Source organism: Giraffa tippelskirchi, chromosome 10 (genome assembly GCF_054371585.1).
Source record: "Giraffa tippelskirchi isolate mGirTip1 chromosome 10, T2T-mGirTip1v1.2.pri, whole genome shotgun sequence".
NCBI classification, from domain to species: Eukaryota; Metazoa; Chordata; class Mammalia; order Artiodactyla; family Giraffidae; genus Giraffa; species Giraffa tippelskirchi.
The window spans coordinates 96,832,655-96,855,677 of record NC_137284.1 but is presented as its reverse complement, the minus strand read 5'-3'; the positions used below and the strand labels follow the sequence as shown (position 1 = coordinate 96,855,677).

Genomic DNA, 23,023 nt, shown 5'->3' with positions numbered 1-23,023 from the left:
AGGAAGATCCCCTGGAGGAGGGTATGGCAACCCATTCCAGTGATCTTGCCTGGACTGAGGAACCTGGCAAGGCTACAGCCCAAAAGGTGGCAAAGAGTCAGACGTGACTGAAGCGACTTAGCACGCATGCATGCAGGCATGCATGGCATAGCTATATTAGTAGTAGTAAATTCAGAGGTATAGGTACCTAATTCGTAGAATGAACATTTACTATCTTCTGAATACTGTGCTAGGTTCTGAGAATGCCAAGGTGAATAGGATGTGGTCTGTTTTCTAAAGAGTGTATAATAAAGTGACCTGTATTTTAATGAATGGTTGTATAGTATGTGAATTGTATCCTGATAAAACTGTTAAAACAATGAGAGAAACAGGGTGAGAGTAAAACCATAGTATTTTTTTCTGATTCCATGACCAGCCTTAAAATTATTTTTAAAGTGTATAATTCATTGTAGCTTTTTTTAAAAATATGCTCAAGGTTGTATAACCATCACATTTTCAACTCCTCTAAAAGAAACCTCAGTTAGCAATTAATTTATGTTCTCTCATCCCTAACCCCTCTACCTAACAGTAAGCAACCTTTTGTCTCTAACATATACCTATTCTAGATATTTCACATGAATGTAATCATATAACATAATTTTCTGTGCCTAATGAAGCTTTTAAACTAGAAGAAAGTAGGGAGTATTAATTTTGAAAACATTTATTGAGACATTTTATGAAAATATGAATAGAACAAAATGTATATACTTTGGAAGTTCATGGGCCAATAGGAAAAGATATCAATAAAGAGTGTAAAGTTACTCTAACGGGAAAAAAAGAGGCATTTCTAAAGGAGTAAAAGGAGACATCGGGGTCTGCTAATGATGAAATAACCTTCAGAGAAGGCATAAGGCCATTCTTCTGATGGAATGATTCCCTGTGGAATTCTAATGGTGACAAGAATGAAAATTATGGTGTTGGAGGAATTTTTTTTTATTAAGAGCATTGGAGTTGCCAGTAAAATAGAGAGAAGGTTAGGTATATGAGAAGATTGATGAGTGATAGTCACTGGATTGTTGAGAAAATTAAATGAGATAAATAGAAAGTGCCTAACACAGCATTTGGTGCATATTTGCCACTCAGTGAACTGTAGCTAATTTCTATTTCCTTTGAAGGTAGAGAATACTGCTAGAGAGCATGACACAAGGCATGTGTCTCAAAGCCAGTTCTTGTTCGTGAGTGCTGTGGAAACAAGGAGGGGTTTGGCATAATTGAGGAGAACCATGAATCAGAATCATGAAAAAGTCATCATTATGAATTTTGATGTTGACAAAAGTAGTTCTGAGAGAAAACTTTAAAAGTGGTCATCTATAGTTGGTCTGCATGACCAAAGTAACAGAAGTCGGAGTGTTCTCTGGAAGAAAACAGATGGCATACAACCCTGAAGGTTTGGAGCATTGGCCCACTGGTTCCATGCTCCAGAAATGGCCACGGGATTGGGAGGTGATTCCGGTTTCTCTCTCCCTTTCGGATCTCACAGCATGACTTCTGTGATTACCAGACTCTGTTCACTGTGGTGGAGGCAGGGTGGGTGCAGAATGAAAACTTGATTACTCCTTCACTCAAAGAGCTTATAGGCTGCTTGATGAAAAACATGCCAAGAGACCATTTCAATATAATATAGAAAGTGTTGGTATAGAAGTTCTCTCGGCACTACAGAAGCCCAGTTGAGGGCTTTCAGCCTGCCTGATCAGTTCAGGGAGGCTTTCTCTAAAAACAAACACCTTGGAGGATAAGTAGAAGGAATTAAGGAAATTTTAATGGAAAATTGAAATTTTCCACTTCCATTAAGGATAATGGAAAAGATATTCTTGACAGAGAAAACTATGAGCAGAAAAACCAGACCTGAAACCACTTGGTTAGTGCAGGGAACCATAGGCATCTTGACAGAGTGAGGGTGTAACTGGAGGACAGTAAGTAGAATGAAACTGCAGGGCCATGTCTTGGGAGCTTGTGTACAAGTCTCAGGAATTTGGTCTTGGAGAGGTTTAATCAGGGGAGTGATGTAATCAGCTTTGCATTTTAGATATATCTCTTTGACTATGAAATGTGAAGCAAAATTAAGGTGGATGTGATTCAAACTTTTTTGGGGTAGCAGAAGGAATAGAGATTTTGAAATCTAACAGGGTGGGTTGCTGATGAACATTACTTAACCTTGCTGTATACTGAGTTTTATCCTCTGAAATATGAAGATATTATTACCTAATTTGTACAGTTTTGTGGATTCTTCTAGCACATAGCACTAAATAAATCAGTGATTATTAGTAGTAGTTGTAGTACTGTTTGTTATTTTGACTAGAAGGGGGAAGACTAATAGGAAGCTATTTCAATAATCCAGGTAATGTCAACGATGGACAAGAAGAGACAAAAGTAGCAGAGGAATTGTGAGAAGATAGGAATCTGTGTACTATCTGCATCCTTACAAAGGGCATCAGGAAAAATGAGCCTTTGAAAAAGAGTGAATATTTTTTTCCTCAAGAAATTAAGAGAGAAGAGTAGTTGGTTTAGGATTAAGGATTCCTTGTATAACAGGAACTGGAAAGAAGGACAGGTAGAAATGCCATGGGTTTAGAAAGGAATAATGTGGAGATCAGTTACATAGAATTGAGATATCTGATCAAGCAGAGGGACCACTGGTCTTGCTATCAGAGTACCAGTGGAGGACACCACTAGATCAGCTTTAATAACAATGATGACCACCATTTAATTCATTCTCCATCCTCTTTGCTTTAAAATATCAAATAAAACACTTAACTTTCTATTTTTAATAGTCCCTGAGTCCCAGCTCCTTTCTGTTCTGCTGAATTTTGCAACTGATTTAGATCTTCCTAGTCATCTTATGATAGGAAAAAACATCCAGCATCTCCTTAATTCCTGTACTTTAAACTGACAAATGCAGTGAGTACATTAGTTTATGACTGTCTCTTTCTGAATGTTTCCTTTATGTTGTTGTCTATCCAACTACATGGTAAATTTCGTGAGAATAGTGATTCTAAAAATTTTATTTTGGGATACTACACCAAGCACATTGATAGGCATAAGGATAAGTTCTTATTGGTTGACTGTTTCAGAGGTAAGTTTTGAAGTAGGCATGTCAGTTGCAAGAATTTTACTCAGAAAATGTTCTTTTCTGAGCTTCTCAGTCTCAGAGTTTGAGGAGATGATTATACAACAGCAAGTTGTTGTTGTGAGGGACAAATAAAAATAATTAAAAGTGCTAGACTATCCTGACAGTCAAAATGAAAACTTTTTCCTATTTTCAGTGACTTCAGAGTTGCGAATTTTTGTTATTGTTAAGCAAGTATTCACACCTTTGAAAAAGGCCAGTGAGAATCTCCAAAAATGAAGGTTTTATATTTTTAAGCATGGAGGAATTTTGAGCACAGGAAGACAAAATACCTACAGAGTCCTTGAGGGTTAACAGCTGGTATCAGCTAATGACTTCCTCTGTGTACTGTCTGTAGCCCCATCTGCAAATACAAACATACATGATCCAATATGTTTTCACTTTGACTGCCAAAGCTGTTCTGTTTCTTAATGTACTATGTCTAGATTTGGAACTGGAGATGAGGCGGAGTATTTTCTTCCTCATTTTTGTGTTTCTTTTCAGCTTTAATACCCACAAAGTACTTGCGTGTGTAATGATGCTTGGTGTCATAGGACTAGGCAGGTATGTGTAAATTTTCTTGGATAGGAAAAAGCACTCACAACGTAGTTCACATAGTTTTCTGATTTCAGTCTGTGGTTGAAAATATTCAGTCAGTGGAGTTGCATGAAGATTTTATCACAGGGAAGGGCATGGAGACAGTGCTATGCTGATAGAAAAGTCGTAACGAGCAGACACGAGTGAGCAAGTCCTGCTCAGATTCTTTACCCTGAGATCTCCTCTTTCAGGAACTTCTCCAAGTCTTGCTTATATGTCATACTTCGAATCTTAATTATGGTAAAAGGATTTCTAGACAAATTAATAGTTCTTTTAAAATACCATTGTGTATCCTTGTGTCCATTGACTCCTCCTCCCATTGTTTTCTTTCCATGTACCCAAACTTCCCTTAAAATCCTCCTAAATATTTGTGACTTTTGTAACCAGCACTGAAGATTTTGCTAGCTCAAAAAGAGGAATTAATGTAATTGGCCCCACATTAACTTACTTATCCGTTAAGGAGAGTTTAGTCATATTTCATACTGAAAGAGTGATATCTCACTATTCTCTTACTTTTTAAAAATTTCCAGAATACCAACCATTTGCAATTCTCCAATACCTTATTCTACCATACTCCCCACAACTGACAGCAACAGATTCCAGGCAGGCCAGCATTTGGATACCAAATAATTGGACTGTCTTTATTTAGTGACTCACTCTCATGTAAAAGTACCTGGTTTAGAGCAGTAATTGGCTTCTATAATTGTGCATGGTAGGAGGTGGGGTGAGGGGTGTGAGAGATCAGAGGCTTAGTATATGTAATTGGTTTCCACAAAGTTGTTGCAATCCTTTTATAACCACAAAATGGTCTTCATTAGGTAAATATTTGTCAAGACAGCCATTACATATGCATTGTAATAAAAAATATTTACTATGTAAGTTGAAGATGTAAAATCTGTTTGTGTTTTCCCTTCCACTTCATATTTAAGTCACTAGAAGAAAAAAAATGGGAGGGAAGTTGACAAGAAATTATTAAGAGGAAAAAAAACTTGGGAGGGAAATTGGCAAGAAATATGAAAAACTTGGGAGGGAAGTAAGCAAAGAAATGAGTTAACTCTTGTGGAAAATAAATTCCATCTTACAGATACCACAAGACTACTTAAATTTGAATTTGACCCCTGGATCTTCAGATCTGGCCAAAACTAACCTGCATTGAACAGAGGCTTAACTTTTGGGTTGTCAATCCACAATTGTAGGAGAATTCAGGAATGTTCACTTAGGAGATGTGTAAATAAAAAGGTACCATACAAATTAACATTTGCATTCAGTAGTAGCCAAGATATAATAGACATTGAAAACAGATATTTGAAACACACTGGACTATGTTCCCTAAACCAGAATAAACCACACTAAGTGACTGTACCTTGAACCACCTGTCATTTTCTACTGATAGATAATTAAGTTTGAAAGCACTGCCATTAACTTACTGTAACATGAAGCAAATACCTTTATTTTATAACTATGGAACCAGAACCAAGCAGGAACACCATAGTGTTTCTTGAACTGACTTATTTCACATCATTTGAACCCTGAAACTTCAATACTAGCTAACATCCATTGGGAGGGCACAAGTCAGTACTGCTGTGCTGAGTGCTTTTGCACACATTGGTCCTTTGAATTGTCACTTCCTAGTTATCTAGTGACAGCTTTCTGTAGAGTTTGCAATCGAGATGAGCCTGTGCTAAACTCTAAAAGTGTGAACTAACTTTTAGGAATTAAGATTGCAATTCTGGAACTAATTATTAACTTAAATGAGAGTTCTGACATCTCTAAAACCAGAATAACCTGAAGACTGCCCTTCTTCCTAACAGGTGGGAAAATCCACAGAACAGTAGTATAAAAATTTAATTATAACTGTGTGGGATCAAGCTAACTCATGAATAGATAATGAAATTCAGAAAGCTAAGCCATGCTTTCATAATTTAAAAAACAAACAAAAAATTAGCTAAGTTTTCCAAAGGTCAAAGCCATGCTGTATCATTATATAAGCCTGATGTTTCATCCACTTGAAGAATTAGTATTCTGGACCCCTTACCCTTGGAGTTTTCTGTTTTGTAGCAATGGCTAATTAGATAAGATCGAGAGAAGATTTTATGCTTATATTTAAGAGAACTTTAGACTTTAACATAAACTTAGAACTTGGTAATAATATTCATAAAGGCCTTTCCAGGAAGGGAAACTAAGTTTTTCTGAAAATTGAGTGTAATATTCTCTAGACAAAAATAGCCTTTGAAACGGCAATTGTATTACCAATAATATATTTGAGACCAGATCTGTAATACCTAATTTTTATTTAGAAGGTTTAAGTATCCATGCTTCAAATTTCATAAATTAAAAACTTGATCTCAATAGATATTTATTGAGTTTCCGTTGTGGGCACAGTATATGTTAGGCACTCTAAATACTGCCTGCAAGTATAACAAGGATCCTGTTTGTTATGAGTTTTTGACTTACAGTATTTTGGGGGAGAAATGTATATGCACATACACAAAACACACACACACATATATATATATTCACTTGTGTAGTAAATATCTGTGAGTGCAATCATTAAACAAAGGACATCAAACTCTGGGGATTATTGGTGAATAGGCGCATTCCCTGTCCTCAAGCGTCTTTCATTCTGGTGAAGATAAGCAAGTAAAGCTAGTGCAGTTTGTTAAGTTCTAGGATATTGGTTAATGTAAGATTCTCATGTGGTATACAGAAACAGCACTTAATCTGGTCTTAGATGAGGTTTCCCTGAAGGAAGTGACAGCTGAGGTGAGAGATGATGGATGAGTAGGAATCATCTGAATGAAGAACAGGGAGAACATTCCAGAAAGAGAACAGAATGTACAAGACCTGGAGCCAGCAGAGAACATTCGTTGAACCTTTGTAGTCAGTTTGGCGTGGCTGGGGTATAGGATAAAATGGGCTGGAGTCGAGCAAAAACAGTGCATTGTAAGGGGGACTCTAGGCAGTGCAGCAAGGATAGAGTCTGGAAAGAAGAGGTATATGGTGAGAGCTGAACTAGGAGAAAACAGTCAGATCATGATTTCTATCTCCCCACTTGCCAGCAATTAAACCAAATAGCCAAAAAAAGGCAGAAAAGCAGAGTCCTCCACACTTGACTTTCGTATTGCATATACCTGGGGCAATCCAATTCTTACGCAACACTCCAGCTGCAGAGGATTTGGTGAAACGTGGTGTTTAGTGAGAGCACAGGTAGGATCCCTGGGCGGGGAGCAGGTGGGTCCACAGTATCTTCCATGATGACTTTCCCTCACTGGGGGGAGTGCCATAATAAAAACAGCTTTTAGGAAGATTTATCCAGTGTAACATGCAAACTGGAGGGAGATAATGGAGATGTGGTTAGACATTTATGAAATATTGTTATTCACATTTTAAAGTGTAAGAAGTGAAAATTTAAGAGACTTTTTGGAGATCATATGTCTCATAACTGATGGGACCAGTGAGAGAATCCAGATCTTCTGACTTATCTTTTTTGCTATACTTGATTAGAATTGTGTATTAGAAACTCTTAGACGCTAATGTCTTCTCCACTGAACACTGCAGATTTTGAATTAGAACTTTAGACTGGTTAATCTCACTATGATTGTAACAGTGTTATTAACCCATTGGGATTGTAAGGCTGCCTTTGTGAAAGAGGAGGTTATGACGTATTTTCCTGTAAATGACATATGAAGCTCCCATACTCCTAAAATCTGTACTCCTGGATCTTGGGAAAATCATCTATACTAACACACTTGAAATGTATTTTTTATTTTTTTCTTAATATATATAAATATATGTATTATTGAAGTATAGTTGACTCACAATATTCCAAGGGCACAGCAAGGTGATTCAGTTATATATATATTATTTTTGAGATTATTTTCCATTGTAGATTATTATAAAATATTGACTATAGTTCCCTGTGCTATACGGTAAACCTTTGTTGCTTGATGCATAGCTTCTATTTTAAATAGAAATCTAGCATTCTAGATTCTAGATTTCTAAATAGAATCTAGCATTCTATTCACATTAAGTCAAGCAAGTGGAATCAAAATGTCATAAGTTTTTTAGTTAGGCAAAACTTCGTAAGTTTTCTAAAATATATATTATACATACTATTTATATATGTGTATACAAAAGCTTTTCTACTACACTTGATAAAGGCTTGAGAAAGAACATAAAAAACACACTTGAAATTTAAAGGTCAGGAAAACTTTTTTCATCTTCTCCCAAGTAAACTTTTTTCTTCTTGCCTTGGGGCAGAATCTTTTCTTCATGCCTCATGACCTCAAATTTAAAATATGGTAGGTGGCCAAGTAGGTGGCCAGTCAGCTCGAGGGAGGAAGCCTGCTCAGGGCAAGTGGAACAGCTGGTTCTCCAAAGTCACCGGTAGAAAGAATAAGTATTTTCATAGGATTTCTTCAGAGGTGATGGGTGAGGGAGTATGCAAGCTCAGCTCTTGAGGAGTCCTAGTTTCTAGAGACCTGGGAGACCTGTGAGGAACTCCAGAGCAGGATCAACTGCAAGGCAGCATAGTCATGTGCCAGTGAAGTTCTAAGAAAGGAGTGCTTTTCACAGATTGGATTTATCCCAGCAGCTTGGGTGGGTAGACCTAGAAGAGATAGTTAAGGAATGAGTACATTCTTAAATGCCAATTCTTGGACCAATTGAATCAAAATCATGTAGAGAGCATTTCAAAACTGGGTTGTTAAGGGTCATTCCAGAGAATCTGAAATCTGGAGTTAAATGAGTCTAATGTAGAGCTAGAATATAATAAATAAAATTATTTGTCTCAAGTATCTTTTCTAACTTTACTTTCTTGGAAACACTTATCCCGAAATACCTTAAAGCCCTGCATTTCAAAGCTCTTCCTTTAAAAATGCTTACATTATTAGTTTTCGAATATAAATATAGGCCTACACATATACAGAAATAAACATCAAAAGGCATAGAGATATTAACAGAATTATGTATATACTTTCAAGTTCATATATAAAACCATGTATGTGTTTATATATATATCTGAATATTAAACAATAGTTTAATAATATTGGTGAAAAAGACTAACATCTATTATAGTAGTGCTTTTTGTACTTATGTTGGGTCCTATAACAAATATATTGAAATTTCAGTTTATTTCAGTTTTCTGCTGTGACTTAGTACCAAAGCCCAGTGAAAGAAGAGCTTCTATTTTTTCAAGTTGATAGAAAGTTCTCACTTCCTACGCTTTCTGATAAGGACTAATCTTTAGCCAATATTTGTATGCCCAGTTATTTGTAATCAAGTTTGACTTAGGCCAACAGGCTATCATTACTAATGAACAGAACTCCAATTTTTAGTTTATGAATTTGTTCATGTATATTTTCTGCTGTAGAAGTTAACTTCCCTTTGTTGATACATATCGTGCAGAGCTACATCCACGTTTACAGCAGCTATGTACCAAAAATGGTTGGTTCATTCTTTTTCTCTTTACAGTGTGCTCCTGGGCTTTCTCAAATTCCCTTCTTCCTCTCCTTTCCCTTTCCCTTTCCTCTGTTCCTCCAACACTTCTTTTCTCCTTCCTCCTCCTTGCCTAGTGTCCTTGTACATAAAGCACAATATAAGTACTTAATAATTATTAAACATTAATAACAATGGCATTGACTGTCTAATGATGATGGTTACAAACATTCCTTGTTGAATAGTATTACTTCTAAAGTTCACGTTCCCTCAACCCAAGCTTCTTACCATCCTCCCTTACCACAAGCAGCTGTATTGTCAAGGTTGTTCTGAAGAGTGATAATACAGGTATAAGAAAAGGTTTATGGTATTTTCCTATCTACAAAGTCACAGGAAGCTTGAATGTACTCAGCAAATATTGCATAATTACACAGGGCCAGTTAATGTAACACTCCACCCTTTTTTTAAAGTTCTTTCTCTCTCAATATAATACCCTATACTGTTTCTCTGATATGTTCAAGACAGAGTTAATGAGCTTTGTATTAGCAGTTCCTCTTTTAATAGCTTCTGATTTGTCTGGCTCAGTTGAATAATATCAGGTGTTGAAATTTAGGTGCATTAAAAAAAATAAGGTGGTACACATTTGTGTAAAAAGTATGTCCATAACATGGAGTATGTTATGTACTTCTAAATAATAAAATAAGTTAATCTTTATTGGACTTTTATTATGATATTACTTTGACCCTCTGGTACTCTTTATCGAAGTATTTTCAAGTGCTTTACAATCTCAAACAGACTTAATATATTATGTGCACAGAATCCTTTGAAGTTGACATTTGCTTTTGTGACCAGCATGCTGTAAAGGAAGTTAGCCAAAAGAACAGGTTCAAGCAGACATAAAAATCACAGGTTAAAATGCAGATTCCTGCACTCTGGTCTATTTCTTCTGAGTAAGAATATGTGCAGCAGTTTTTACAAGCTCCCTAGGTGATTCTGAAATAATTGGTCTGAAATAATTCTGAAAATAGTTGGTCAAAATAACTTTGAAAACCAATGATCCAGATATTTGATTTTATTTTTAGGTAAACTGCTGAGAAATTTATTAAAATGGTAGTGTAGGGTGGTTACAAAGAAATATTTTTCAGGGTCTCCTTTAACAAGAAAACTAATTGATCACAATTTTTTAAAGTTTATATTTGATTTATTTTGACTTACAGAGAAGGCAATGGCACCCCACTCCAGTACTCTTGCCTGGTTTAAAACATCTCAGTAGTTAATTTTTGTATAAGAAATCAAATCATGCCCTCTAACATGTGTGTGTATGTGTGTGCTCAGTCGTGTCTCTTTGTGACCCCATGGACTGTAGACCACCAGGCTCCTCTGGTTCATGGGATTCTCCAGGCAAGAATACTGGAGTGGGTTGCCATGCCCTTCTCTAGGGGATCTTCCCAACCCAGGGATCGAACCCAGGTCTCCTGCATTGCAGGCAGATTCTTTACCATTCGAGCTATCTGGGAAGCCCAGCCCTGTACTTTAATTCCAATCGATGATTTCCTCCAACAGTTTTTATGGATAACTCCAAGAGAACTCCAGAGAAGTTGCAGTGCAGGTAAAGAGAAATCGTTTGTCTCTGGGTACAAAGCTTCTCTGAGCAGCTCATGCTCTGTACTGCTTTTTAAACTCATGATAGCACCAAGGCTGAAAACCAACACCCGTAAGATAAATATAGCACCAGATTGGAGTGCCTTTAGTAATCAGCAAAGATAAATGTTTAACAGCGTATTCAAAACAAAGTGTTTTATGTTAAATCAAATAGAAGCTAAATACTAATAAAGAACTCTACAAATGAACAATAAAGTAATCAGAATAAGTACTCACATTAGCAGGATATTGATGTTATTAATGTATTTGATCTTAAAATACTAGACTTATTCACAATTCTCTTCAGTCTACCCCTACTATTTTGTTTCACTTCAATCTGAACAGCTTTCTATTAATTATAATCTTTGAGATACTTGTTAAGTTATCCACATTGATGCATTTTTCTTCAAAAACGATTTCATTCCAGAAAAGAAGGTCAAATGTGTTGGCTCAGAACATTAAATCTTTTTCAGATGCAGGAATCTTTAGTTTCATGTTTTATAATGTAATCTGTATCACTAGCATCTGTTCTAGATTTGGAAACATCCATTTGACAATATCCCTGTTTTCTTTATTGTTAGAGCTCTGGATGAATTTTAAGAACATTTCACTAAATCCTCAACATTATTCTTCATAAACCTCAAGCTTCAAACAGTCATTATTACAAATGCGATACATACTTTTCCAATCCATTTAAATGAATTTACATGGTATATATTTATCTATAAACAATACTTAATAGTTTTGTGTGGCTTCAAAATTTGTATAAATGATATAATTTGTATACATCATTCTTCAGCTTGCTTTCTTTGCTCCTATTACCTTTTTGAGGTCTAGCTGTACTACTTAGATGTAGAAATTCTATTTCATTCTTTTCATTTGCTATATGGTGCTTATGTGTAACATTTTATTTATTCACCCTGTTATTGACATACATTTAGGTTGTTCTAATATTTTACTCAGCCAGTTCAGTCACTCAGTCGTGTCTGACTCTGCAACCCTGTGGATTGCAGCACATCAGGCTTTTCTGTCCATCACCAACTCCTGGAGCTTACTCTGACTCATGTCCATCGAGTCGGTGATGCCATCCAACCATCTCATCTTCTGTCGTCCCCTTCTCCTCCTGCCTTCAATCTTTCCCAGCATCGGGGTCTTTTCCAATGAGTCAGTTCTTTGCATTAGTTCTTTGTATTGGAGTTTCAGCTTCAGCATCAGTCCTTCCAACGAATATTCAGGACTGATTTCCTTTAGGATTGACTGGTTGTATCTCCTTTCAGTCCAAGGACCTCTCAAGACGCTTTTCCAACACCAAAGTTCGAAAGCATCAGTTCTTCGGCACTCAGCTTTCTTTATAGTCCAACTCTCACATCCATACAGGACTACTGGTAAAACCATAGCTTTGACTAGATGGACATTTGTTGGCAAAGTAATGTCTCTGTTTTCCAATATCACTAGATACTGCCAAATTCACTTCAAAGCAGCTGTCCTGATTTACACTACCACTAGCCATTTATGAGTGTTCCTATTTCCTCAATCTTTGAAAACGCTTCTTACTAACAGACTTGACGTTTTACCATTCTAGGTTGTAAAAAGTCGCATTTCTTTTTTTTTTTACTTTTATGTATTTTTGACTGTGCTGAGTCTTTGTTGCTGCATATAGGCTTTCTTTAGTTGTGGAGATTGGGAGCTACTTTCTAGTTGGGGTACACAGGCTTCTCATTGCAGTGGCTTCTCTTATTGCAGAGCACAGGCTCTAGGCACACGGGCTTCAGTAGTTGTGGCACATGGCCTCAGTAGCTGCAATTGCTGACTCCAGGGCACGTGGCATCAGTAGTTGCTTTACGGGGCTCATTGTTTGTGACTTGCAGGCTTTAAAGCATTCAGGCTTCAGTAACTGCAGTGCATGGGCTTAGTAGTTTGTGGCACATGAGCTTTAGTTGCTCTGTGGTATATGGAATCTTCCCAGACCAGGGATTGGACCTTTGTTCCCTGCATTGGCAGGCAGATTCTTATCCACTGTGCCACCAGGGGAGTCCCCATATTTCTTTACTGTTCTAATTGTTGCAATTTCTTTACTGTTCTACTGTTGCAGTTCCATGACTGCTTGTGCGGTTATATTTGTAGGCTGTTTGACTACATATCCTGTGTCAATTGTTTTGCTAAGTTTGTAGTAGCTGAGAGATGTGCCTTATGCACCACTGTCGTAGGGAATGTAATTGAATGAGGGTCCATTGCTGTGAGTTGAAATCATTCAGTTTGTTTTGAGACTACTCCTTCCATAGGCTGCTTTCCGTGATTGATCAAGTATGGCATGGATACTGAAGCAGATCTTGTGTCTGGAAGACATGGGACTTATTTATTAACAGATTTTGGCTCAGAGACTTCTAGATGGCTCTGTCAAACCTTGCTTAGATTGTTCAATGTTCTAATGTCTTTCCATTCAAGCTTCTGTCCTTCTCTCCTTCACTTGGGGGCTGAAACTGCATTGAGGACTGACAGCTCTCCCAGCCTTCCTTGCCTCCCTTCCTATTTTCTTGTATACAAGTATTTCCCATAATACGATAATTTCATGTTTAATACTTTCTTGGTATCTACAGCTTGGAAGGACTGGACTAAGACAGTTAAAAACATTGCATTACTATCCTTTATGGATGGGAGGTGATGCAGTATATATTTTGCTCTAAGATCTTTTGTTAAATAGTCTTTTGATTTTCATATAACAAATTGTATCTGTGTATTTCTTTATGGTTTGTTCTTTATCTTTTCTTTAAGACATTCTAACACAAATAATAAAAATATATTTTTTATATGTTCTCAGTATTTTTAGTTTCAATTTTTACATCTAGGACTAAAGACCGCTGGAATTAATTTTTGTATTTGGTGTGAGCTAGGGGTCTAATTTTATCTTCCATGGGGAGATCCATTTGTCCCAAGATCATTTTTTGAGCAGTTCCACCTTTCCCTATAAAATGTCATTCTAACACTTTTATGCTAGGTTCTGATCTACACGTTTGTTTGTGAAATATTTATTCTGTTCCATTCATCTATCTGTTTAATTTCACATCACAGTCTACTTTTAAAATGACAGTATTTATTGTCATTGTTCAGTTGCTAAGTCGTGTCTGAATGTTTGCAACCACATGGACTGTAGCACGCAAGGTTCTTATGTCCTGCACCATCTCCTGGAGTTTGCTCAAGTTCATGTTCATTGAGTTGGTGATGCTATCTAACCATCTCATCCTCTGTCATCCCCTTCTCCCTTTGTCTTCAGTCTTTCCCAGCATCAGGGTCTTTTCCATTGAGTTGGCTTTTTACATCAGGTGGCCAAAGCGTTGGAGCTTCAGCAGCAGTCCTTCCAATGAATATTCAGGGTTTAGGGTTAATGAGTGTGCTCTGGTGTCTTATTACAGTTTGTTACCCTGGCCAGAGAGGTAAGTTAGGGGCAGACTTGGTAAAGATGGATAAGGAAGATACGAAGTTCTCAGGCATGGAGCCACATCTTAACTCAAAATCCAGGTCTTTCATTTAGTTGTCCCTGGTAGGCTGTATATTGTAAGCTCCTGAAGGCAGAGGATTAATCTTAACCATCTCTAAGTTGCCTAAAATACTTTACTCACTGTTTGGAACATATGCCTATAATATCTTAAACCTATCCTGGCTCCCAAATCATAGAGCAAATTATAACTCTGCCTTTGTCCTTGAGAAGCTCGCAGTCTTTGAGGATAATGATAATGTAAACAGACAATAAGAAAAGAGATGAAAGCTCTTACATAGGAACATAAATGGCTCTTAAAACACATAGGAACATGCCTTTTAAAGTAATGGAAGACTTTATGGAGGATATTAAATTTTTATTGACCTTAAAGGAATTTGCCAGATTAAGAAGTAGAGGAAAGTCATCTAGACGGAGGGACCAGCAGGTGCAGATGGTGAAAGATATGGTAAATTTGAAGCACAATAAAACTTCAGTGTGGCTAGGGGTCAAGATGTATTTGGAAGAGTGCTGGGAGGTGAGGATGAAGAAGTGAGCTGGGAAAAGTTTTGTATGCCATCTTTTGAAGTTTGGATTTTATTCTGGAGCTCACAAGGATCCAGTATATTTTGTTTGTTTGTTTGTTTTGTGATGTTTTAAACAGGGGTGTGACATGATCAGTTGGATTGAATGAACTTGAATTGTTTAGAGTACTGTGGATCACGTGTTCTTTGGTCAAACTGTCCTCTATCAAGTGAGAAAAAATTTGACTTTTCTCTATTTTAGGGTCATGGGATACAATGAGCTTTCTCAGTCAGTCAGCTCTCATTATATTAACAGGATTGAAGAGGATAAACCTTTGGAAAGTGAGACAACTTGTTTGTTAAGAACTGCATTATCTTTCACATATTTTAAATTTTTTTGATAAGAGAAATAGTAATCTAATTCATAAAGAAAATAATAATCCTCTTTTACTTATTGCAGACTTCTCTTTTCTTAGCACCATAATAGTGGATGATAGAGATCAAGCTGAATAAACACCTGCGTATTTGTATGCGTACCATACATACACAGGCACATATGTATTATATACACATATATGTACATGTATATGCACATATGTATAGATGTGTAAAAGTGCAATCTATATGTGTTTATATATGTATATATATTCAAATGTATGTGTATGTCTATACTCCAATCATTATAATGAATATTTTGGATAGCAGTTGTAATAACTTCCGGTTAGATATACTAATAAATGAAAATATTTTATATGCCATTTAAATATTATTGAGGAAAGTAGTGCTAAAGGATAAAGTCTTATCTAATACTTAAAACAACTTCAGTTTGCTAAAACAACAAACAACACCTTTACATTTCATATCAGATTAGATCTTTATAAAATATGTTTGAAGATCTCTCCTCTTAAGCTAAATTTAGCCTAAGCTCCAACTTTTTAAGTTTTGCTATTGAAGATCTGTAAAAATCCATTAAAATTTTAAGAAATACGTGTAAGACCTTCTAATATTACTCTTCTTCCACTCAAACTTTTTTCTTTTTTTTTTTTTTATAGTTGCTTAGCTTCTTCTTAAGTCATAGGTTCTAATGAGAATGATAAAACATGTTAGTTATGCTTGGTAAAAATTACATTTATTTAGATATAATTAAGCCAGGTAAGTTGAAAACAAATACTTAGAAAGGTAAAATCTCCTGACTGACTATAAATTATTTGAAACCTAGAATGCTTCATATAACAATCTGTAGAACATGACTGCACTCAGTAGAAGATTTTTAGCTCTAAATACCTTTATTATTAAGAAACAAGGCTAAAAGTACAGAAAATTTATATTTTTCTTGAGAATTTTAAAGAAGGAACTAAATAAAAAGTTAAAAGAGGGAGTAAATGATGATCAAAATTAATTTAATGAAGGAGAAAACCAACAAAGAAATCAAAGACTTAAAATATAGTTACTAAAGCCAGTTCTTTGAAAAGGCCAATAAAATTGTTGAATCTATCCTTATCTGTAGTAAAGAAAAGACTTACAATATTAGGAGTAACAAAGAAGCTTAAGCAAAAATATGAGCAAGATTAAAATTATTATTAAAAGCTAGTGCAATTCTGTTGAAACAGATTTAAAACTTAGAGGAACTGGATGATTTACTAAGAAAATACAAATGATCAAAATTGAAGAAAGAAACAAAAAAAACCTTGAATAGACAGATTATCACTGTAAAGATAGTTCAATGTGTATTACTTAACAAGACACTATCAGCAGATAATTGCATAGCTGGATTGTATTTCACCTTTAATAGCATAACTTCCTATATTATTTAAACTGTATCAAATTATAGACAAGAAGGAAAAACTCTTCGTTTTCTAAGGTCAGAAGATTGTATCAAAATCTGAAAAGTTATGTAAAAAAGAAAACTGTAGTTAATCATACTTAGGAATATGGATATTTAAATAAAATACTATTAAATAAAGCATTAATAAATAGGATTCAGCATGGTATGAAAAAGATGATCAAGCAAGATTCATGAATAGAAATATGAGTGCTTCAATATAAACAATCTATAAATATGATATATTAATAATTTGTATATTGACAATGAAGAAAACCATGTAACAAGGTCAGTGGATGCTAAAGGAATCTTACATAAATTTAGCAGTGATTTGTAATAAAAATTCAAACTAAGAATAGTAGAAGAAAACTTCATTTTAAAAAACTTCATAACTTTTTTAACCAAACATTCCAAACTAAGCATTATTTTAAATGGTAAAATTTAATTCTGTCTGTCTTATAAAAAGAACGTTACATGTTTCTGAAAAAAAAATGTTCACCTAAAAAACCCCCAAGAGATTCTAGTAAGAGCAGAGAGCAAAACTCTGCCAGAATTAATAAAGGAATATGATAAGATGGCTGAATAGTAGATAAGTATACAAAAATAATTAGCTCAGCAGCATCCTAAGATGCAAATTGCAATCAAACTTACGTTTATATTTAATGAAATTGCAAATACATCTGAAAAAGATTGTTTTCAGAATTTTACTAAAGTATATTTGATGTGGAAGGAAATACCAGAAAGAGTTAAGAGTCCACGCTTTGTAGACAAATTGCCTTAGTTTGAATCCTGACTCTATTGTTTTTTGGCTGTGTTATCTTTGGAATGACATTTACCTTTTCTAACTTTGAATTTTCTCATATTTATAAGGGGTATAGGATTGTGATGAGAATTTAAAAAGTTAATACTCATAAAGGACTTAAAATAGTACCTGATACCTAGTAAACACTCAATGTATATTCGCTGTTATTAGCATTCTTACTTATATTGTTATTATTGTTAACATTGTTATATAGGAGACTGAGCAAAAAGAGACCACAATTTATGAAGAAGGATTGTGCTTTGTCAGGTATTAAATGTTACTTAAAGCCATTAAAAAACCTAAACACCAAAAACTCAGCAGAATATTACTGTAGAAATAGAAGGAACCAAACAGTCCTGAAGTAGATCTTTGGAAATGTGAGATGATGATAGATGATATATAAATTAATTGGAAACATCATTTATTTAATAAATCATGTTTACTATGACAGTAAAACAAAATAAGACTAGATTCTTATCTCATACCTTGTATAAATATAATAGCTATTGTAGGTGATGATTTGAGGGAAAGGGTACTCTCAGATATTGCTGGAGGAACTGTAACTTTGGAAGTATAACTTTTAAATGTTTTGTAAAGGATTCTGGCAACAGCATCTCCTAAAAAGAAAGAAGATATACCTATGGCCAAGCTATCCTACTCATGAGAATATATCTTATAGAAATAAAATCACAAAATCTCAATGATTTATGTATAATGGTTTTATCAGAGTTTCTTTCTTTCTTTTTTTTTTTTTGGTATCAAATGCCAGGGAAAGTCATAGAACATCTGATAAAACTATATAATTTGAAATGCAAAATCTTACACTTCCAGTCTAGTCTGGTCCAGACTGCAAAAAAATTTGGACAAATGAAATCGAGCACAGAGCTTCCTTGAAAGCAGCTTGTGTCCATCTATTTTCTTATTATAGAATTCTGATGTTGACTCATGAAGAAGGTTACTGTGGTGTTGATTGGTGAAGTATTTGTTTGTCTAACTAGGTGTTTTTCATTCAGTAGTATCTTAGTTAATTAGCAGAAAAATGTGGGGACTTAAAAATAGTCTTCTTGTTTATTTGTACTGCTAAAAACATATTATAGCGGAAATTTCAAGTCAAATACTACAGAATCATCCTAAAAGTGTGAAAACGTTTCTTGGAAAAGAGAAGGTAAAGAATTGACCTTCCCTAGGCCCCCCTTGTAGAAGACAATGGCACCCCACTCCAGTACTTTTGCCTGGAAAATCCCATGGATGGAGGAGCCTGGTAGGCTGCAGTCCATGGGGTTGAGAAGAGTCGGACACAACTGAGCAACTTCAGTTTCACTTTTCACTTTCATGGATTGGAGAAGGAAATGGCAACCCACTCCAGTGTTCTTGCCTGGAGAATCCCAGGGACGAGGGAGCCTGGTGGGCTGCTGTCTATGGGGTTGCACAGTGTCGGACATGACTGATGTGATGCAGCAGCAGCAGCAGCAGCAGCAGCAGGCTCCCCTTGATTATTTTATATTGAGAAGATAATAAGATGAATAAAACTATCATAGCACAATATAGCATGGATAGATCCCCTGGAGAAGGAAATGGCAACCCACTCAAGTATTCTTGCCTGAGAAATCCCATGGACAGAAGAGCCTGGCAGACTATAAAGTCCATAGGGTTGTGAGAGAATTGGACATAACTTAGCGACTAAACAACAACAACAAAATGTTAAATAAAATTAAACAGCCATCTTCAAAGTGGTAGCATTTGGAAAGTATCTAGATCTAATCTGGTGTCACTCTTAAGAATATGGTGTCACTCGTAAGAACCTTGAACTTTAAATTTCAAAATATGTGACCGTGTACATAGCAACCTCAACAAAAGTACACTTGGTGAAGACATACAAAGTTAGGACTTGAACATAGGACTTCCAATTCTCAGCCCAATTCTTTTCCCTTACATTATCCCTTGTACATTTTTATGATAATATGAATAAAGGCTATATTTTCAGACTAATTAGAATTTGCTTTTCCTTTAGTAGGAGAGTGGGGCATAGTATTACATCAGGTGAACATTTTATTCAAGGCCAAATGGAAATGAATGATGTATACAAATCATTGGTAAACATCTCATTCTAAAACTGTACATTACCAATGTTTGAGTGTGATTTATGGACCAAGCTCTTTATGTTCAGTTCAGTTCAGTTGCTCAGTCATGTCCGACTTTTTGTGACCCCATGAATCACAGCACTCCAGGCCTCCCTGTGCATCACCGACTCCTGGAGTCCACCCAAACTCATATCCATCTAGTCGGTGATGCCATCCAGCCATCTCATCCTGTGTCGTCCCCTTCTCCTCCTGCCCTCAATCTTTCCCAGCATCAGGGTCTTTTCTAATGAGTCAGCTCTTCGCATCAGGTGGCCAAAGTATTGGAGTTTCAGCTTCAACATCAGTCCTTCCAATGAACACCCAGGACTGATGTCCTTTAGGATGGACCAGTTGGATCTCCTTGCGGTCCAAGGGACTCCCAAGTCTTCTCCAACACCACAGTTCAAAAGCGCTCTTTATATTAAATTCCTTCAAATTTTTGAACCTGTTAAGGGAAGGTACTATTATCCCCTTTTATAGATGGAGAACTAAAGCCCAGAAGAGACTTGCCCAAAGCTACTTATCTAGTTATTAAAGAAACAGCTGGAGAATAGGTCCCTGTGCTCTGTGGTCAATGTTGCCATTCATATTTTCTATTTTTGTTTTAAGCTTTATTTTAGAATCAAAAATATTCCACTTAGATTGGCACATTTCATCTCTTTTATTTATATTTATTGAATTTCTTTGTACAGCCATATTTCTAATTCTCATACTGAGCACCTTTATAAAAGATGGGGTATAATTACACCCAGGTTATGGTTAGGGGAATTAAATTACAAAGCTGTTAAGTAACTGAGATTTCACAATAGCTTATAGACCAGGGTTCAAATCCTGGGTCCCATGCCATCCAGTTGAGTATTCCAGCTTTGTTCCTTATTGAACAGTCACCTCTGGTATAGTTTACATGACATCCCAACTGCTTTCTAAATGGGTACCACAAACATCATTCAGATTTCAGCTCACCAGTGACCTGGGGGCAAGGATGCTTAGATTCAATTCTTCATGGCATTTTCCAAGAATGCACCCAAACTGGAAATTCTCCCAAGTATGAGTGGAAGTTTCATACTGAGAAATCCCATTCTGTCTAAGCCAGGCCAAAGAAGGTGACTGACTCACCAGGCATCATTCCAGGCAGGCCTGGGCACCCCAGGGATGCAGGCATGGCTTACTGACTGAGAGTGCTGAGCATCCCAGGCATAGGGCAGAGTTCATTGTCATAGGAGCTTAAAATTTGATACTGTTCTGAAAATAAAAAGCAAGCAGTAGCTTGTATTGTAGTTGAAATAGATTAACTTGGTACCGAGAAACCATTTAAGCAGTTCCTTCCTTGAATCTTCATTTTCTTAATGCATTTTCTCCTTCCCCTGGACCAGCTCCACGTCAGGATTTGAGGAGTGGTACTCAAAGGAAGTGCTATTCCTGGTCTTTTTTGGAGGAATTTGATGAGATTCCATTCAGTCTGAGTGTGTAAAGCTTGAGTTCACTTGAGGATCTTCTGATTTCTTTCTCTAGTGTTATGTTTCGGCCTGTTCATGTAGGAAAGAAGGAAGAGATTTTTTAGTTTCCTTCTCCCTCCTATTTCCTTGGCTTGTTGAAAGGATGAGTATTACAGGCTCCTGTGAGAGATATTTGGCTGAAACAATCTCTTATATATTGTCTTAAGAAAATTATTGTAATAAATTGCATTTGTATTCTTTGGACATTCAAATTCACCAGGGATATTTGCTGAAGCGTCAACTATGGTTCCTTATCTTCTATCATTTCCTATCTTCCCCTTTATTTTTCTTGTCTCTTTATGCTGCCATCACTTACTGCTTTTTCCTATTGATATCTGCTTCTTCTGACAATTATTCTTTTCCCGATTTTCTTTCTTTCTCTAGGCTGTACTCCTTTCTTCATTTTATTTTTCTTATATATACCTCTTTCTTTGTAGCTTAATATTTGTTTACCTTCCCTTCCTCCATTCTCTCCTCTTTTCTTCCTTCATTCCACAAATCTTTGTTAAATTGTTGCACTGGGCTATGATTCTGCACCCTCCAAATCTATAATTGTGTTATAATCATACATACCATCAAGATAACTACTGATAATTCTAAATTTTAAAAATTAGAAATTTTATCTGATTTAACTAAAACTGTATTGAATTCAAATTTGAAAAAAAAAAAAAAAGCTCCAATAATTCCGGCAACCTCTGGCTTTTTCAGATTGTGTTAGAAAATATACCTCCTTTACAAAAGCGTACACTCAATTTATTCATACACAAAAAAGTATTCATTTTTTTTCCTCTAATGATTTAATTTTGTAAAAGGGAATGGAATATGGGGAAGGGAAAGATGGTACAGTAGAGAAGAAATATACCTGTGAGTTGTTCTATCAATTGCTCTAGATTGAGGGCAGAGGATGTGCTGCATAGAACAGCTCAGTTAAGGCTTCAAGGTCGAGGTGCTCCTGGGTGTGCTCCTTCAGCAAGACTGAGACTTAAAACAGGGGTGTGGAATTTAGCTGCAATCCTTGTTATTTGGATGGAATCATTGGTATGTGGTCTGGTTCATAAGTTGAACCAAAAAAATTTGGTGCAGTAGAAAGAAATGAAGCACTTGTTTTCTCAGGTCTTATAACTATGGAAGGTCCTCCTCACTGCAGTGCTATATGGGTCTCAGTGGTCTACTCCAGTGCCTGAGTAGCCAGCTCCCCTGGGTCTTGCTGTATCTTCTCTTACATGTCAGTGTTTTTTTTGTTTTTTTTTTTTTACCACATTAAAAAAAATCATGTTTGGTCCTCTTAGGTCAAGAGTATTGACAACAGCAGTTCCTTGGAGGCAGTGGCTGGCATGGTTTCAGCCTACAGGAGCTGCCAGCTAGTTCATAATATAAATGATTACTTACTAATTTACCAGCTATAAATTTATAGTTTTGTATATGAAGTTCTATTTAACTTTCATGTGGTAGATAACAGAAACAATAACAGTAACCATTTTGGCAGTTTAAATATAGATAATGTTAGTGTCAGATCAAGGAGAACAGATGAACTACTTCTGGGTTATGAAAGAAAAAAGAAGACTTGAATGGAAGAGTATTTTTAAGAGAGAAGAAGGTGGTACAAAAGAAAAGAGAATATATATGGGGATGAGAAAAGAAAACGCCAAGACCTTGTTTTGAACTAAAGACAGAATTGTCGTTGCTTAATTGCCAAGTCGTGTTCAACTCTTTTGCAACCCTGGACTATAGCCTAACAGGCTCTGCTGTCCATGGGATTTCCCAGACAAGAATACTGAAATGGGTTGCCATTTTCTTCTTCAGGGGATTGTCCCAATCCGGGATTGAATTTGTGTCTCTTGTATTGGCAAGCAGATTCTTTACCACTGAGCACTTAAATACTATTCACCTGACTCTGCTGATTCTCAAGTCTCAGGGCAAACCTCATCTATTCCAGAAAGCCTTCTAGCATTTTCTACCTACTTTATA

General features: G+C 36.0%; 1 protein-coding gene across 2 annotated transcripts in view; it reads left to right on the top strand.

Moving 5' to 3' along the window:
• CFTR (CF transmembrane conductance regulator) overlaps positions 1-23,023 on the top strand; it is a 385,597-nt gene that overhangs the window by 243,603 nt on the left and 118,971 nt on the right. The gene's annotated exons all lie outside the window — the stretch shown is intronic.